The sequence below is a fragment of the Cyanistes caeruleus genome, chromosome 4 (assembly GCF_971803275.1).
Source record: "Cyanistes caeruleus chromosome 4, bCyaCae1.hap1.1, whole genome shotgun sequence".
Lineage (NCBI taxonomy): Eukaryota > Metazoa > Chordata > Aves > Passeriformes > Paridae > Cyanistes > Cyanistes caeruleus.
The window spans coordinates 56,470,317-56,477,995 of NC_141704.1; positions in this window are offsets into that span (position 1 = coordinate 56,470,317).

The following is a 7,679-nucleotide window of genomic DNA, read 5'->3' on the forward strand; positions in this document are numbered from 1 at the left end:
AAAAGAATGTTGCAAATTCTTCTAAGAAGCAAAGTATTAAAACAAAAATTTTTAAAAATTATTCATCAGTTTATAGGATCTTGTTTTATGCAAATGATTGTCCTCTTTTAAGAGTTTACCAAGATAATTCCTTTAGAGTTATTAACCTCTCCTGCATTTAAAGACCATTAATTCCTTAGCTGTTTAAGGTATGATTCCTCACCAAATTTCCTAATTAACTCCTGCACACACTATTAATTTTCATTTATCATCCTTGCAGCTAATTAATTCTCATGTTTATTAAGGCCCTTGGAAGAGCAAGCTGTATGAAGGGACTGGGGGTTTTTATCAATGAATTGGATGAGACAAAATGATAATGAATGTTCTGCTTCAGGTTTTTATTTCAATTACATCATGGTCAATAGCAGTATTGAATAACTGAGTGTAAAACTGAAATCACAACTTGGCCTTCAAACAGCAGCAACTTATTATTTTAATTAATTCCTCCTAGGACTGTGCATAGAAGAAAAAAAAAATGAAAATAAAAAAAGTTCTGTCAATCCAGAACAGTTTCTTCTAATTTAAATGTTTTGATTTATTGAATAAATGTTTTAATAGGTTTTGGGGTTTTTTCACATGAAAATTGTTGTTTCAAAAAGAAAAGTCAATCTTTCATGCCTTGGCCAAAAGTGTCTGAAAGTAAAAAAAATATACACTATTGAAAATTAATATTTGAATTAATATCACAATGCAATACTTTGATAGCTATTAACGAAAGAAAAGAGTTCTTCCTTTTTCTGTCACCTTTTATTAAAATTCAGAGGACTTAATTTATTTTATATATACATATACATATGCATATGCATGTACATATACATTTACTTATTTTTCTTTTCTAATTCCTTTGAATATTTTGTTGGCAAGTTCCACTCTTAATATTCCCTTTTATTTTTATTTTCACTATCATAATAAATTTTTTCTTAAAATTTACTTACCCTCATTTGATTTAAAAATGAACCCAAGGTTTTTCACAATACAACCGGCTTTTGTTGTTGCAAAATTTGTTTTTGTCTGTCGTAGAGAAGAAAGTTTAAATACATGAATTATACAATGTCCACGAGCAGAATGAAAAGAGAAAAAACAACTGCATTGTCTTTTCAATCTTCTGTCTAGAAATCATTTCTTGGAACTTTAGATATTTGAGTCACAGTTTGAACATTTGACCCTGAGTAGCAGCAAAGTGGAGAGCAGCAATCAGCAGCAGTAGAGGCACCTCACCATTCTGCAAGGACCATTCTCATCTTCCTCCAAAAGCTCAGGGAAGAGATTGCTGCTGAGAACTCTTCCCAAGTTTTATTTAAAATACCATGCCCTCCACCTGTCTGACAGCACTTCCACTTTTCACCTGAATTTCTAGGCCAGAGAAGAGATTCTCAACAATTTCCCTTTGTTTCAGGTGCAGCTCAGCACATCTGAGCATGCACGCACCACCAGACAGACACCGTGTCCGTCTTCCAGCCTGATTTACAGAGCAAGGCTCTCAGCTGCACCCTTATCTGCCCACATAAAAGGGCCAAAGCAGCAGACAGAGCCTTCCAAAGCCCATTATTTATTCAGGGCTGTACCTCTGCAGCGCTGGCAGCGTGGGAGATAAGCTCCCAGGAGTGCCTCTCCAGGCCTGTGCCAGGGTAGGAGGTGTGCTGCGGGGCACAGCCCGAGCTCAGGATGCTGACACCTTTTCAACAGCACTGTGGTGAGCTCATGGACACAGCAGTAATGTCAGACAGGCCTGGGGGGGCTGGAGTAAGAGGGAAAAACAGACATGGAAAGTGTAGCTACCAGAGCAACCCAGAAATGGCAGTGCACAGAAGTGCACTTCACTGCTGTGAATGCTTTTTCACTGAAAGTCACTGCTCCACCTCAGTACTTGGTGGTATTTAAGAGATGTGTCTCAGAACCACATTGATTCCGATAAGGTATGCAGAAGAATGTTTTTTCCCCAGAAGAGAGAACCTCACTTTGTATGCAGCTGCTGAAGAGAATACAAGTCTAGAACAGCAGCTGAGAAGCCTAGGGCTTTTGTCTCCAGTGGGAGTTTCTCTGATTTGTGCAGTCTTCATAAAACATGTTCTTCAATAAAAAAAATTATCAATAATTTTTAAAAACACAAACAAACTGAAAAAGATAAGCAGCAGTGGGTAATCTCATATTTCTATCCTGCATCTGTATTCGACTTCCACAAGAAGTGGAAGAAGTCTCTCAAGAAATCAATTCACTTTACATCATACAGTTCTCTTGAAACTCAACTCCTCAAACTGAGTTCTTTGAAATAGTTCAGTGGCATAAATGTTGAATGTTTAAGTTCTGTTTTAATTCATAGCTGCTATTATAGTGCAAACTGGATTTATTAACAGACTAATATTTCTTGTGCAGCTTCTGCCTTTCTTCCAAGAACTGATTATGTGCATATGTGCAAGACTTTCTTAGAAAACCCTTAGATAAGGGTTTAAAGGAATCTCCTGTTCTTTTCAGGAAACAAAAGGTAAATGAGTTGTAATTGCTTCTTCCTGAATTGTTCAGTCAGTTTAAAATGCAGTTTAAAATATTAAAGGCAAACCTTTCTGTTAATTAATTAAACTTAAGCACTTTTTGCTTAGTCTCTAATTTAATCAGATTTTCAATCGACAGTACCTTCTGCATAAATATTACATTTATCTTTTTAGTGTCATTTTAGCTTTGTTAGCACAGTCTCACCAGATAAAGAAGAAATCATTATCTTCACAACCATCCAAAGAGAAACCCATTTCTCACAGGATTCGGCATGCAAAGCCTCCAGCTTTGACCAAGGCACTCATCATCAGTAAAAGGGATGAGGAGCTGGAGCCGGATTTTCAGAGGGAAGGAGCTGCTTTCCCCTCTGAGCTGTGGAGACTTCCCCAGCTTCCATGGCAGGGCAATTACAGAGGCAAAGGATGGATGCACAAGTGCAGGCTCTGAGAAACGTCATTTGAAGTGAAACCTCGGTAATAAGAGTCGTAGAGTTTGTACTCCATGGATAACTTGATTATTTTGCTCGTGAGACTCTTTGAAAAAACATCACCCAGAAGTGATTTTTATGAGAAATTTTATGATGCTAACTTTGTGATGTTGGAGTGAAAATAAGAATTCCAGCTTTGCTATGTTGACTTACAGTGATGCAGTCTCTCTGGAAGCATGACACTTTAGGAAGACTTGAAATTGTCTGAGGCTTATTGGTGTTACTTCAATTGCATTTGGAATTCATTTAATATTCTTGAGGGGATCATGGAGTGAGAGAAATGAGGTCCTAAAAGGTTTTTTTACCACAATCTGTTGGACTAGAAACCCATTTCACATTTTCAAAGAAATGTTTATTCCCCCACTGGCCTTTGAATTGGGTACTATTGAATTGGCTTTATGGAAAACATTAAATTAAATGTTTAGGAATTGTTTTGAAATCTGATTCAACAACAGCGGCATTATCATGAGATTAGGAAATAGTTTAGCTGTGTTTTATAAGTGTTTGCAACCACTGACACAAATATTCATGCACTCCATCTGAAGAAGAACAGAGAAAGAGACATGAATAAAATACAGTGACAGAAACAGCAACAGTCAGATCCATCAGGGATTTGTGACCTGCTGGGACCACTCTTTATTACCAGTGATTCAGTCATCTCTTGCCAGCGACAAACTCACTTACTGACCTCACAGTGATACTGTGACAAATATTCCGTGCTTTCTTGGCTCAGAGGAGTTTCTGGAGCTCCACATGAATGCTTAGAATCCGTATCTAAATAATTTGCTGATGAAAAAGTTTTATCAGAAGGCAAAGAAATAGGGAAGGTTCCTTTCTTTGGCCCAGTGTCATGGATAATGCAGGGACAGAGAGAGCTGTATGATTTCTACATTGTCTAATGGAAAAAGAACTAGCTCAGGAATGTGACAAGATTGTGAAATACCCAGATACCATGCAGTTTAATCTTTATTAATTTCCTTCCTCAAACTTTCAGTGAAGGGGAAGATCAAACAAGACCTCCTACAGCAGGAATAAGGTAACACCAAGAACCTCAGGGTCTGACCTAGCCTTGACTTTATGTAATGTCAGTGGCTCACTATGTGGAGGAAGTTTATGTTTCCTACCTTGTTTTTTTGTGGGTTTTTTTAACTCCCCAGCCCTGTGAGCCCTTAGACTGGCTATATTTCAATTTGGATAAAAGAGGCTACTATGGTAACCCTCTTTGTGTTGCTAGGGCAACCATTTAATAACAATTAGTTCCTTTAAAAGTAATTCACCTTTAATAAAGCATTAAAGATTACACCCAACCCTTCCAAAAGGTGTGAGGGGAAGGAGTTGCACTACCATTCATAACAATTAATAAAACAACCTTTGTTCCTTTTGTTTGTTTGGGTTTTTTCAGACAAGGGAGCACAATTGCTCCTCTTGTCACATATATTTATGCATCTTGCATCCCATGTACAGTCTGCACAATATTTTTCTGCTTGGAAAAGATACACTCAACTTTGTAAAATGTTAACAGGGCTGCATCAATTCAGATCTCTCAAATTAGTGTGTCTTCATGTCCTCATGACACTGTGCTCTCCCACCCTTTGGTATGGGGGTCTTCAGGCTCATGACTTAACTGGGCTCTTGAAGCAACTTTCAAAGTCAGAAACATTTTAATTCAGGTCTCTAAGCTGCAGAGCTGAGATGTGATCTTCCCAGCATGGGAAATGGCACTCTGTGTATACTCAGTTAAATAACAATTTAACAGTTGTGAAATTTGAGCCTGAATCCATACTGGATCCCTAGTGTATCCACCAGGAATACAGCTTTCATGGAGAATATTCTCTAATCACCTCATCAGGGGTTGGTAGTGAAGGGTGAGAAAACCTTCCCGCTCATGACATTTTACTTTGGGTCACCTTGGTTTAGTGGCTAATATTCAACAATGCACTTATAACCCTGAACTTTCTCCTTCATGTTCTGGAGCATCTCTATTTCCCTTTAAAAATCTCACCTGAGCTGCCCTGGACAGCCTCTCCTGATCAGCAGAGTGCGTCACCACAAAGCTGAAAAAAGATTTTCACTGCCCTTCCCGTAGTGCCCAGAAGATTTTGTGTGCAAAGTGGTTAACATTTCCTGCTTTCAGGACTGAAGCTCAATCCCCACTCTGGGGCTTTGGTACTTGCAGGGACTCAGTGATCTCACAGTGGTCTGACATTTCATTTCAGCTAATCCTAAATCCTAGGGAGAATTTCAGATTAAAATTTCATCTGCCTTGTGATTTGAGGTTCTGTTTGTTGTGACCTCAAATGAAACTCTGGGTTGCATGGGAGTGCTTAGAAGCACCATTTCTCCCTCCTCTCCCTTCCTCATCCACACGCAGGCTGCAGCCAAAGAGATGAAAGCCTGTTTATCTGTCAATCCTTCCTGCAGCCACCTGAGGAGGGAGATGATGAGAAATGGGAAACCCTCTGAAGCTGCTGTCCCTGTGGCTCAGATTAGCTGGGGGAGTGCAGAGAAAAGAAATTACAACATTGTGAAGGAAATGGGACAGAAAGGAGAAGCACAGCTGAGTCACAACTCTGATGTGTTCAAACACTCTGCTGAGCCCTTCCCACCAAAGAGGTAAAAAGACTCCCGAAAGATGAAATGGATAAAATAACACATAACTCTGGCCTTGTTGCAACACGAGGCTGACACAATTAGCCTTACAGTGTGATTTTCCATGCCTGTAGCTATTACGGAAGACATCCTTTTGAAATGTAACCAAAAAGAAAAGTGAAAGTGCAATAATTTTCTAATCACCATCAATTTCTCTAGCCTTTCATCTCTCATAAAATATTGGGTAACATCTGGCAAAGAACCCTTTTTTCCTTCCCCTCTGGCATGTCTTTTTAAGTGGCACTGATGAATCTATCTGGCTGATAGCTGTAAAAGGAAAGCAGATGGCACACTTATCACCCAGAAACCAATCCCACAAACTTGTCCTTTACAAGCATCTCTGGTGAGGAAGGGACTTGCTAATGATAGCAATTAGCATCATGGAAATACCAAAAAGGCCAGAACTTTGCAGAAAGCACTTCTGATAAACTCTGGGATTGATGCTTCTGATGCCAACCAGGCAATTAAAACCCATTAATGTCTAATGTTAATTCATCACAACTTATCAGGCCCTATGGGACTTTGCTGCAACAATAGCTTGCTATTAAATGCTAAACCAAGGAGAAAAAAAAAAGTAGCATTTGATTTTTGTAGCAGTACTGGAGTCTCAGATTTTTGTTTATTACTCTTATTCTATAGGGACATTCAGCATCAAGCTGTCCTGTGTGTATTGTGGTTTGGTGAAAGTCACCCTTTCTCCTTTGAAGTAACTTTTCTCCACCAAAGGAGGGGAGGAGCGGTTCACAACAATTTGTCAGGTTGAATATTATGTAGGGAAACTGATTTCAATATCTCTTTGGCCTGTAATTTTGTTCTGTAATTGGACTCCTTCTTGAGAAGGATGCAATGATAGGAAGAGAGGTGCCTGCTTAAGAGCAAGACAGGGTTTCCAGGGAACAGCAGTTTGCAGAAGGCTAATTTGAGAGTCTTTGCTTCACCGTACGTAAACAGAGCACTTTTCCTCAATTTGATGCATAAAGGTTACTGATACTAAAAATTAATTTAGAGGATGCAACTGCATGACAAGACTTAATTATTAACCCAATTTTGGCTTCGTACAACTCACAAAGATAGTTTTTCTCACAACAATGATAAACTGAATTTACTTTTTTTTTAAATTGAAGAACTCTATCAGTTCCCTTGCAAAGCATCTCTCTTTTTTTAGTGTGTCTCTCAGCCTAAATGACTTTTCCCCTTGTAGGTAGTGTGAAAAGAAACAAAACTAGGTCTTGTTTTGACAAATGACCCTAGGTTTTGCTCTAGTGTTTCTCAGAAGGATAAATCTAGAAAACAAAAATTATAAAGACTGTCTCAAATTCTTGGCAGTTTGAAAGGGGCAGAGCCTTCACAAGCTTCAAGGAGAGTACCAGTTTATTGCTGAGAACTCATCTTCTATTTAAAAGTGAATGAAAGTTTATATCTATGCAGGTTTATTGCACAGATAAAACATAAATTCCACAACATTTGCTAGAAAAAAATTTGTCCAGTAAAATCCAAACAAATCAGGGAAATCTGTTGTGAATTCAACTGTGTTTGGTCTCCAAATGTTCATGTTTGAATTTTAATCTGCATGTTAACTTTAGAAGCTTCACAGACTCATTTTAACCTGAAGATGTGGTGGGGTTGTTTTTTTGTTGTTGTTTTTTTTTTTGTGAAGGTGGATATTCTATAGTTTCATGTTTCCTCACTTTTAAAAGTGAGCTTAAGAGAAAATGAATACCCAGACACAAAGTAAAGAGCAGATAAATGTACACATACACATCTTTCCCATTTCTCTTGGTTGGTTCAGGTCTTGGTGCAGACCAGCAGTGTGTGGTGGGATTAAAGCAGAGTCTCATCTGCCCTCCTGGCAGACACTGATCAGCACCCCAGTGGCCCTGGGGTGAGTGAGTGCCTGCACACAGGAACTGCAGAGGAATTTCTGTCTGATCCCTCTGGCCAGAAAGGTGGTACATGAGTGAGACAACATGTCACACTGTCAGATTTGTTCAGAGGATCAATAGAAGACCTCTGT